The sequence below is a fragment of the Bidens hawaiensis genome, unplaced genomic scaffold (genome assembly GCF_021521415.1).
Source record: "Bidens hawaiensis isolate Kalapana, Puna unplaced genomic scaffold, B.hawaiensis_p1.1 tig00003307_1, whole genome shotgun sequence".
NCBI lineage: Eukaryota > Viridiplantae > Streptophyta > Magnoliopsida > Asterales > Asteraceae > Bidens > Bidens hawaiensis.
This window is the reverse complement of record NW_027491184.1, coordinates 134,954-146,999: the sequence shown is the minus strand read 5'-3', so window position 1 is coordinate 146,999 and position 12,046 is coordinate 134,954.

The window sequence follows — 12,046 nt, the reverse complement described above, 5'->3', positions numbered from 1 at the left end:
TCCACTACAAGGCATCACCTTCAAGCTTTACATCAGACATATTCATTTCGGATTGAAGGGGTTTATATATAGGGTGTACCAGCGGCTAACCCACCACTCCTTCAATCCCCAATGAATAATTCCCTCAATAACTCTTGAATTTAACGCCTCACAGCTGCCACGCTAACTATGAGTCCCTAATTCCAAGTCTCGCTTCAGACATAATCAACTTGTGCCGAAGGGGTTTATGTATAGGGTGTACCAGCGGCTAACCCACCACTCCTTCAACATTCATTGATTAATTCCCTACACGAAGCTTGAGTTCATGACTCATAGTTACACAATAGCATATTGTTTATACACGTATACACCTGTGAACTTGATGTAATTATATTCCGGACTATAATTACGAGTTCACCTTGTATCAATGTATAAACTCCATTGTGTGCGGCTAGAAAAATCGACACGACACCACACACACACACACAACCATGCTTCATGAATGCTAGAATGATGACAAATTTTGGCTCAATGATACATAGTTTACCCCAATGTTTACATGATTAAGTATGCACAACTTGTGTTTTCCAGCACGAGTCATGGGTAGCCAAACTTGGTGTTATGCAAATAAGAGAATATTTATAAGCAAATAGGAACAACATGATACTTCATTGATTGATATTGGTCCCTGATTACATGATTACTATTACATAGACTCCAAGATTTCTAGAATTACAAAGATGATGACTATGCGAACAGATGAGGGTATTCCTCCCTCATCTTATCCTCTCGTTCCCATGTGAACTCGGGTCCACGATGGTTGTTCCAACGTACCTTGACTATGGGTATCCGGCTTCGCTTAGTCCTTTTGACTTCTCGATCTAGGATCTCGACAGGTTCCTCAACAAAGTGTAGTTTGTCGTCGATGCGAACCGTGACGATCGGGATTTGAGCGGTCTCGTCAACGAGGCACTTTTTGAGTTGCGACACATGAAAAACGTTGTGAACACGGCTGAGTTCTGGAGGCAATTCCAAGCGATAGGCTACGGGTCCGACCTTTTCGATGATCTTGAAAGGTCCTACGTACCTTGGAGCAAGCTTTCCCTTTTTCCCGAAGCGAACAATGCCCTTCCAGGGGGAAACTTTGAGCATTACGTGATCGCCTATTTGGAACTCCAGAGGTTTGCGGCGTTTGTCAGCGTAATACTTGTGTCGACAGCGGGCGTCCTTAAGTCTTTGCTGGATGATGGCGATACTGTCAGTGGTTTCCTGTATCAGTTCCGGGCCGAGGATTTGAGAATCTCCGGTCTCGGACCAACACAGTGGAGAACGACATTTCCTGCCATAGAGTGCCTCGAATGGTGCGCATTTGATGGTAGCATGATAGCTGTTATTATATGAGAACTCTGCAAGAGGAAGGTGAGTCTCCCAGCTACTACCGAATTCAAGGATACAGGCTCTGAGCATATCCTCCAGGGTTTGTATGGTCCTTTCGCTCTGTCCGTCCGTTTCAGGATGATAGGCAGAGCTAAGTTTCACACTTGTCCCAAAGGCTTTCTGAAATGACTTCCAGAACCTTGACGCAAAAGAGGGGTCACGGTCAGACGTGATGCCCTTAGGCACACCGTGACGGGTTACGATCTCACGAATGTAAATCTGCGCCAGCTTCTCCGTAGTGTAGTCCTCGCGGACAGGGAGAAAGTGGGCAGACTTGGTCAAGTAATCCACGATAACCCAAATCGTGTCATAACCGCTGGGTGTCCGCGGGAGTTTGGTGATGAAGTCCATAGCGACTTCGTCCCACTTCCACTGCGGTATGATCGGTTGCTGTAGCAGGCCAGATGGTCTCTGATGTTCAGTCTTGATCCGCGAGCATGTTAGACATCTACCGACGTATAAAGCTATGTCTTTCTTCATACCCGGCCACCAGAAGTGAGACTTGAGATTCTGATACATTTTATCACTGCCCGGGTGAATAGAGTATCTGGATTTGTGCGCTTCGTTCAGGATAAGTTCTCGAAGTGGTTCAGAGTTTGGAATCCACATGCGATTTAAGTAGTAAAGTATACCATCAAACTTGGTTTCAAACTTCCGTTCGGCACCGCAAGATAGCATATTTTTGAGATCACCACCAGCAATCGCTTGCTTTTGAGCTTCGAGAACCAAGGAGGGAAGATTGGACTGAATACGGATCGCATGCAACTGGGTCCTTTCCTTGCGACTTAACGCGTCAGCCACTACGTTAGCCTTTCCAGGGTGGTAGCGGATTTCGCAGTCGTAGTCACTTAGGAGTTCAACCCATCGACGTTGTCGCATGTTTAGCTCCCTTTGGTTGAGGATGTGTTGTAGGCTCTTGTGGTCGGTGAAGATGACACATTTCGTACCGTATAGGTAGTGTCTCCATATTTTTAAGGCAAAGACCACAGCACCCAATTCCAAGTCATGAGTGACATAATTCCTCTCATGACTCTTGAGTTGACGCGAGGCGTAAGCGATGACCTTACCGCGTTGCATTAAGACGCAGCCTAGACCTTGGTTCGAGGCGTCGCAATAAACAACAAAATCATCGTTACCCTCAGGAAGTGACAGGATTGGTGCATGACAGAGTTTATGTTTCAATGTTTGGAAAGCCTCTTCTTGCTCTTGGTTCCAAATGAATGGTTCCCCTTTTTGAGTTAACATTGTGAGAGGCAATACGATCTTTGAAAAGTTCGAGATGAATCGACGGTAGTACCCAGCTAAACCAAGAAATGAACGAATTTCGGTTGGCTTTGTAGGCGCTCCCCAATTTTTGATGGCTTCAATCTTGGCAGGGTCGACATGAATGCCTTCCTTGTTAATGATGTGACCTAAGAATTGAACTTCCCTTAGCCAGAATTCGCATTTGGAGAATTTGGCGTAGAGTTGCTCTTTCCTCAGCAGATCCAAGGTAAGCCTGAGATGAAGCTCATGGTCGGCTTTAGAGCGGGAATAAACGAGAATATCGTCAATGAAGACGATAACAAACTGGTCCAGGTATGGACGACAAACGCGATTCATGAGATCCATGAACACCGCAGGGGCATTCGTCAAACCAAAAGGCATGACTAGGAACTCGTAGTGTCCATAACGAGTTCTGAAAGCGGTTTTCGCGATGTCGTCCTCCATGACGCGTACTTGGTGATAACCTGAGCGTAGGTCGATCTTGGAAAAGTAAATGGCTCCTTGCAGCTGGTCGAAAAGATCGTCAATCCTTGGTAATGGATACCGATTCTTGACCGTGAGTTTGTTAAGCTCACGATAGTCTATGCACATCCGGAAAGATCCGTCCTTCTTCTTGACGAAGAGGACTGGAGCTCCCCATGGAGATGAACTAGGGCGAATAAAACCCTTGTCTAGTAGTTCCTGTAGCTGGCTCGATAATTTCTGCATTTCTGACGGAGCCAAACGATACGGAGATTTTGCCACGGGGGTTGCACCGGGAACTAATTCGATGTGAAATTCGACTTGTCGGCTAGGAGGTAGTCCGGGTAAGTCTTTAGGAAAAACGTCTGGAAATTCACGCACAACGGGGACATCAGAGAGCTTCTTCCCCAAAGATTTCTTGATGGAGACATGAGCTAGGAAGGCGAGACACTTCTTTCGAAGGCATCGCCGAGCTTTAAAGCAGGAGATTAATTTCAGACATCTGCCTGATCTTTCTCCTTGAATAATTATGGACTCGCCAGAAGAACAAGGAACGCGAATGAGCTTCTCAGCACACACCACTTCCGCGTGGTTGATGGACAACCAATCCATCCCAACAATTACATCGAAACTTCCCAATTGCATAGGGATGAGGTCAATGTTAAGAGACGTCTGATCAAACGTAAGCGTGCAATTGCGAACGATTTTGTTCACTTGGGTAGACTCTCCGTTTGCCATTTCGACAGAGAAAGCGGGGTCTAAGACAGAGGTTCCTAGATTAAGCAATGGGACCAACTCGCTAGAAATAAAACTCCTATCTGCACCCGTGTCAAATAGAATAGAAACCCAGAGATTGTTGAGAATGAACGTACCAGTAATGACGTCAGGATTTTGGCGAGCTTCAGCAGCGCCAATAGTAAAGGCTCGGCCTCGGGCCGGAGGAAGATTTGCAAGACGAGGACACCTGCTCTTGAAGTGGTCCGTGGCTCCACACTCGAAACAGCCTCGAGTGTTGTTGGGTTGGGAACTGCTGCTCTGTATTGCCAGTTGATTACCTTGAAATCTGCAGCGTTCCGCTAGGTGCCCCAAACGTCCACAGTTCGTGCATTTCCAGCACGGGGTTCCGGCAGGGTGATGAAATTGGCAAGTGCCGCACTTGGGGTGAACCCCAGTGTACTCCCTCTTTGGCCTTCCAGAAGGGGTGGGAGCAGGAGCGACAGAGCTGATTGGGGTTGCGGGAGTAACCATCGCGTAACTGCTAGCCTTACGCTTTTTGATGCGGTTGATCTTTTTGGATGAGCCCTCAGCGGCCTTGCCCGTGTCCTTGGCTAGGACCCCAGTCTTAACCTGATCCTGGGTCAGTCGGGCAGCTAGTTCAATGGCCGCTTGTAGGGTTGATGGGTCAGCCCCGATAACGATTCCACGGACAGTGTCAGGTAGGCCATTGATGTAAAGCTCAATAGCCCGGGAGGGAGGGGTGACCAGGTGTGGTACGAGAAGGGAGAGCTCGTGAAAACGCTCCGTGTACCCTTGGTGATCAGCGCCCTTCATTCTGTGCACCCAAAACTCAGCTTCAAGTTTCTGCACCTCACTGCGAGGTACGAACTCGCGGGTAACCAAAGCTACAAATTCCGACCAGGTCATGGCCAAGGCAGCCTCACGCCCGCGGGTTCTTATCTCGTTGTTCCACCAGGTCAGCGCGCGTTTAGACAACATGCTTGCCGCGTGCGTGACTTTCAGTGTCTCAGGGCACGAGCTAATAACAAAGGCAGCCTCCATCTTTTCGATCCACTGGAGGAGACCAACGGCGCCTTCTGAACCGCTGAAGCTGGTGGGTTTGGTAGCCATGAAGTCCTTGTATGGCTTATTTGCTGGTTCGTTTGCGTTCTGAGCTGGAATTTGGTTGGCCCCAGAGGTTCCTTCTTGCCTCAGCCCCTGGCTGATGGCTGTTACCATGCCTGGTAACACAGCCGCGATCTGCTGGGCTATAAGGTTGGCTAGATCAGCGGAGTCCAAGGGGGCGGGTGCACGTCTGGGAGGCATTCTTGACAAAACGAAAACAAAAAAAAAAAAAAAACGAGTGTTAAATAGAATCAATGACACGCCAAAGATTAAGAATAGAGAACATAGATTATACCAAGAACACAGAATGACATGGCTCAAGAGATTAACAGTTAATATGCAACACATAAGCACGCAGCACGTATATAAGTGTAGACATGTGATTGTGATGCATGAGCTATCTAGAGTCAAGGATCCTAGGTTATAGTCTAGGTCGGTTTCCTAATTCCCTATAACCACTGGCTCTGATACCAATCTGTCACACCCCGATCGTGATGGCGGAATAATCGAGGCGCGGCGACTAAGTCGTGATTGTTGAGCACAATAGTTTAAAAGTCTAAATGCATAAACATAACCAAAACGTCAAATATTACACCATCCAGGTAACATGAAACAAATTGTTTTAATACAAAATATCAAGTTTCCAAATAACTCCTAGACTAGCCTTCATCTCTCTAAGGCCTCTAAACTTGCTAGGGATTTCTTGCTGCATTATTTCCTGAAAACATGTAACAAACTGTCAACTACTTAAAGTAGATGAGTGAATTCATAGGTTTAAAGAAAAAGAGTTTATACACAAACATACTAGTATAGGTTGTAGGGGTTTATATATAGGGTGTACCTGCGGCTAACCCACCACTCCTACAACTTATACTACTATGTTTGGATATAATACCCGGTTTTAAGATGGTTTGTAAGAAAAGGTCTCTTGGTTTTCCCAAAGAGGTTTTTGTAGTAAGTAAAACATGAAATGTTCTCCTGGACTCTCAGCGGGCTTATTATTCTCCCATTAGAGTCGTTTGTGATAAGATTACTCAAAGATTTGTGGTCTCCCAACGGTACATGTAGCACATAGCAGTTAAGCATAAATAAGGACATATAGATTTGAGCATGCTAAGTTTACTAGATAAACCAACACCAAGATCCCACTGTTTACTAGTATCCAAGATGATGGTGAATAAATGATGATGATGATGAATGATGATGGAACTCAATGATCACACAAGACTTGATTGACCCCACGCAAGACTTAAACCAAGACTACCTCGTTCTTGTCATCCAGGACTCAGCTAGGTTCCACCGAGAGTAGGATAGACTCCCCAAAGAATCCTGGGTTCCCTTGGTCCCTACCGAGACTAGTATAGGTCCTCAAGAGTTATGGATTTCACCGAGACTAGTATGAAATCCCATGAGTTACGAGTGCCACCGAGAATAGAATGCCACTCATGGTCGCGAGTTCTACCGAGAGTAGAATAGACTCTCGCGTCCAATTCAACTCATGATGCTTTGATCTCTAGATTTCCATGCTGACACAATGACTATGATGATATGAATATGATTCCCATTCCCATGATGTCAATGTTCATAGAATTTCCCATACTCATTGATTTCCAATGTTCTTAGATCTCCATAAGTTGATGGGTTTTCCCATGTTCATAGATTTCCAAAGTTTATAGATTCTTAAAGAGCTTGTGGATTTCCGCACGTGTGTAGAAATCCAAAAGTTTATAGTTTAAAGAGTGTTTGCATAAATGCATAAATGATTTTATCCAAGCGTGTAAAGTTACCATGTTTCCACCCCATAGTTTTGAAAAGCTTAAATAGGGGCTATGAACTCACCTTGATCTCGGGTTAGGATGGTGCTACAATAGATCTCCTTAGCCTAGAGTTGAACATATATATAAGGTTAACAACGTGCTATAAGTCTAAGAAAACGAGCTTACGCGGCCTCGAGCAAAAACTGGGTTTTAACGACGAAACAGCTTGGTTCTGGCTTGATTCGATCGAATAGGAACACGTTCGATCGAATAGACACACATTCGATCGAATCTGTGGCACGCTCGATCGAACTAGAAACACATTTGGTCGAACCAGTTGGAAAAACTCGTTCGGTCGAACATGGAACTTGTTCGATCGAATAGACACTCGTTCGATCGAATACGAAACTCATTCGGTCGAATGAGTTGGAGACCATTCGGTTGCTTTCCTATTCGATCGACTGGACTGATTCGATCGACTGGTTCGATCGAATGAGTCTGATTCGACTCCTTCAAGCTGGGCGACGGAGAAACCTACGGGTTTTTCAGATTTTCCAGATTTTTGACCCAAAATCGAAGTTTTTGACATGGAAATGCTCGGGATTGAAAGGGCTATCGATTCCTAGTGATTTTAAACACAAAAGCCTGCATTTTGACACCAAAACAAGACGGTTTTTGACCCGAAAACTCTAGAAACGAAAATGGGTGTTTTTGCTCGATTTGAGGCCGAAAATGGTTATGAAAATGGATGATTTTCAAGAAGATCTTACCAAGAATAACAACAAACAGATTTGTGGACTCGGATTTGAAGTTTGAAGACTTTCTCTCTCTAGTTTCTCTCTCTAGAATGAGAGTGTTTGGGTGGGAAGTGTTGGTGGAAATGAAAGAGATGGTGTAAGAATACTTGATTTTCCGCTTAAATACTCGGGTGACTCGGGTTCGGGTTTAGGCTACCGACGGGTCAAGACTAGTCGAGTTCATAAGTTTTTAAACAAACTAAAACTTTTTCAGCAAAACTTTTATAAAACCAGTTTCCGAATAATTATTTGAAATCTTTTTAAATAAGAACATTTAATTTTTTTGAAAGCATAAAAATTAATATTTTTCAGGCGTAAATGTCGTTTTATAAAATAAACATTTTAAATGATAAAAGCAGATTTTTCCAATGATATGGGTTCCGAACTTATCGTCCAGAATCCCAAAGTCTATAGTTTCCGATGATTTCACGATCCTAGTTTACCAATCGAATTTCAGGGCGTTACACTTTTCTTCTTTCAACTCTTTCTTCACAACAAACTCTCCTTCTTCACTCACCTCAACATTCTTGTACAAATTCACAAATTCTTCTTTGTCTTGAAAGACATCTTGGAATTGTTGTAGATATGCATTTCTTTTTTCTTTATCAACTCTTGGCATAAAGTTGTTGTTGAAAGGTGGTGGTACTGCTTTGTACTTGTCTTCTTCTTTAACTTGGTTTAAAATTCCACAGATGTTTCCAATGGAGACCAAGTTCTTCAAGAATTCGTTGTCAGCTTGCAGTTTTGTGTTTAGCACCTTCTCTTCTATAATCATTTTCTTCAACCCATCAATTTCAGTGGTGAATCTTTTCTGAGCTCTATAACTGTTTACACAATCTTCTTCCAAACTTTTCATTCTTTCTTCACTCACTAGTTCACTCGCCTCATATGCATTGATGATACTTTGTTTCTTAAAACACTCACTTTCCAGCTTGCCTACTCTCATTTTCAGTTCATTGATAACTTCAGTTAAATCAATAGTAGGAGCAGAATGTACCTGAGATGATGATCCAGCTTCTTTCTCAATTATAGCCATGAATGCCACATTTGCCCTTTTGATATCATCTGCATATCTTCTTCATGATTGCTCCAATCAAAGTTACCTTCATGCTGTGTTGTTATAGCAACATTTCCTTGAATTCTGATTTGGTTTTGATTGGCTGGAACAGTGTTTTTAGGAACATTTTGAAGGTTTTGGTTGTTGTTTCTCTAAAAGCCTTGATTTTGAGGCATTCCTTGATCATGATTGTTAATTTGAGGTTGAAAGTTGTTGAAGTTGGGATTATAGTTGTTGTTGGGATTGTTGTTGAAGTTGTTGGTGTTGGGTCTCTGCTGATATTGAGTCTATTTTTGATACTGAGGCTGTTGATTTCTTGGTTGGTTTTGAAATTGGTTCACTTGGAAATTTCTTGGCATGTTACATTCTCTTGCAAAATGACCAGGCTGTTGGCAGTTGTAGCAGATGGCTTTTGACTTGTCAAAACCAATTCTTTCATTTGTTCCTGGTAGGAGTGACCTACCAGTCCTGTTGTAAATCCTCTTGCTTCTAAGAGCAAACATGGCTGCTTGCCACTTCAAATCCATGTCCTCCAAGTCATCAGCATCTATATGCTCAAGATCATCTTGTACTACACTTGTGTGAATTAGATTCTTTGCAACAAATGCATTTTATGACTCAGTGAACATTGAAAGCAAGGCTTGAGTATCACTGCCTTGACAATTTCCATCACTAGTGTGAGGAACATTCCCACTTGCCATAGAGGTAGAATCAGTGTCATCAATCAGCTGCACATTGAATCTTTGCTGGTTTCCTTGATTGCTAACCCCAACAAATGATTTTGGAGTATCAGAATTAAGTTCAACAGGTTCTTCAATGATAGGAATATGCTTTTGATTCTTGGAAGTCAAATTACCCGTAGGTGCAATCAATGCGTTTGAATCATTGAAGCAGGTTCTTTCCTCCTTAATCATTTCATTCCCTATCATCTCTATTTCTGCAGCTTGAAGAAAGCACACTATATCATCCACTTTTAGCTCATTGAAGTTGTGCTTTGTATGGGTGAACTTGCAGGCAGTATACCATTCCTTTGGCATAGAGTTGAGCAGCTTGGTATTGAGGTCAAAGTCAGTTATGACATAATCTGTGGTTCTGAGATCATTCACAATTCCCAGAAACCTCTCCAGAATTGATTTCAACCTTTCTCCTTCTTTATACTTGAATCTTTCTAGTTGCTGCTTCAATCTCTGCTTCTTGATGTTTTTGAGTTCAACGTTTCCCTCAAACATTTCAAGTATTGCATCATACATTGCCTTGGCATTGGGATGATGTGCAACCTTGGTAAGTATTTCCCAAGACAGACCTAGTTCAACATAGCTAAAGCCTTGTCATCTACCTTTCTCATCCTTTCTCTCTCACAGCAGCAGTTGCTGCCTGATTTGCACATTCTGCAACTTCCCCTTGTGGACCATTCTTGATGGAGTTCCACATATCAACATCATTATAGCAAACGGCTGCTTCAAACAAGACCTTCCATTTAGTGAAATTTTCCTGTCCAGACAATCTAGGAATCTTGTTAGTAGAGACTTCTTGTTCCTCGTAACCAGATATTTTGAGAAATCAAAAGTAGTTTCTTTGTAATAACAGAGTTCAAAATAATTAAAACTGAAAACCGATTGTTTAGATCTGAGGTGTCTGATGCGATAAGAGCAAGATTTATATATAAAGATTAAAACTTTGATTAAAATAAGGAAGAGAAAAAACCAAATGATTGTAGATTTGGAAGAAAAATAAAGAACATGGCTTCTGACGTCACGTTTCAATGTAACAGTGGTCTGCTGACGTCATTCTTCTTCAAATCCTCAATCAGCAACAATCTTTCCAAAATAGCAGCAACAAGCTCTGATACCACTTGTCTGGTCCCCGATTTCAGCTGGATCTTACTCAAATCATGCCATAACTCACACAGATTAATGTGTCGACAAGGGAGTTAATGACGTGTTGCTATATTTAGAAAGATTACTGTTTATTAAAGGCGGAATCAATAATAAATAGGGTGGTTGCAATACATAATCAAAGGTAACTAACTCAAACAAGATTCACTCAAAAGATTTCCATTTATATAAAGTTCATCATACAAAGGGTAATCGATTTAGGGTTTCTTGAAGGTTTATCCGTACTAAGATAGCCGTCACACACACAATATTCTATTCTTAATAAATATGTCTGTCTGCCTTGTCCGTCTTGTTCTCTCTCTCTGGCGGCGTGCCCTAAAACATGCTATTTATAGGCCTGCCACCCTAGGACAACTGTCATTCCTTCTAGAAACCCCAAACGTACATACATATTTAAATTACATAATCAGAAAATAGTCTAATTGTAAAACAAGTCGTCCGGGTGGGCTTTGCATCAAACTTCACATTCCGAGTACGTGGTGCACTCTGCCATCCTTCAGGACTTGGTAACATAGAAGTGTGCTCGGAATCAGTTTCCGGGTAGACTTTAGTTGAAGAGTATTTTACCAAGTAAAATACTCACCGGGTAGACTTTAGACTTCTTGACTTTGCCAGAATTTGCCCGACAAACCCTTACGAGCAACATTATTCTTGAATGGTCCATTTCAACTCCTTGCTATAAAATAACTTATTAGCAAAGCGTACTCGGGAGTACTGTTCCTTGCTTGAGTTGAACCTTGCCCGATGTTACTTAGTGATATTCCATTTCAATCATCAAGCTTGTTCGGACCACTATTATTAACGAATACCTTGCCCGGCCTTCCAATCACTTGGCTTCATGAGCTTGGTTAGCCAAAAGCTTACTCGGGAGTGAACTTTACTTGGATTTGAAGAACAGACTTGCTTTACAAAGTGAACCTTGCCCGGATTTACATAAACTAGTGAACCTTGCCCGGCAACGCACTAATTTGCAAACCCTGCTCGGATATCCACTAAAGAAGACTATTTGAAGATAACCTTGCCCGATAGACAAAATTTCGTACTCGACTAAGTAAAAGCTTGCTCGAATGTCTAAGGTGTGCCCGGATCCATACTTAGCGAATTCTGAGGAGGTTGAGAAGATTCCAATCTTCCATGTACTTCATCTTTGTCAAATTTTTGACTCAACAATCTCCCCCTTAGGTCAATTGTTTGACTCAACATTATTTATAGTTAAGAATACAGTTCAACACTCCAAAACCAAGCAAATTGAAATCATACATCATTTTGTTAGGGATTGCAATGAAAAGGGTCTTATTGAAATAAAAAGAGTTGACACTATTGACAACTTGGTTGACCTATTCACCAAGCCACTAGATAGAAAGATTCCACTTTCTTCTAAAATCCTTGGGAATGATCAACTAAAATGAAGTCTGATTAATGATATATGCTCATTGTGCTAATTGACTATCTTTTGAAAGGTCTTGATGAGTGATTTTGTGTTTGATAAGTGATAATGTGTTTGATTTTAACTGATATGTGCTTTAAATGACTATTTGTCTAACCTAGGTATTT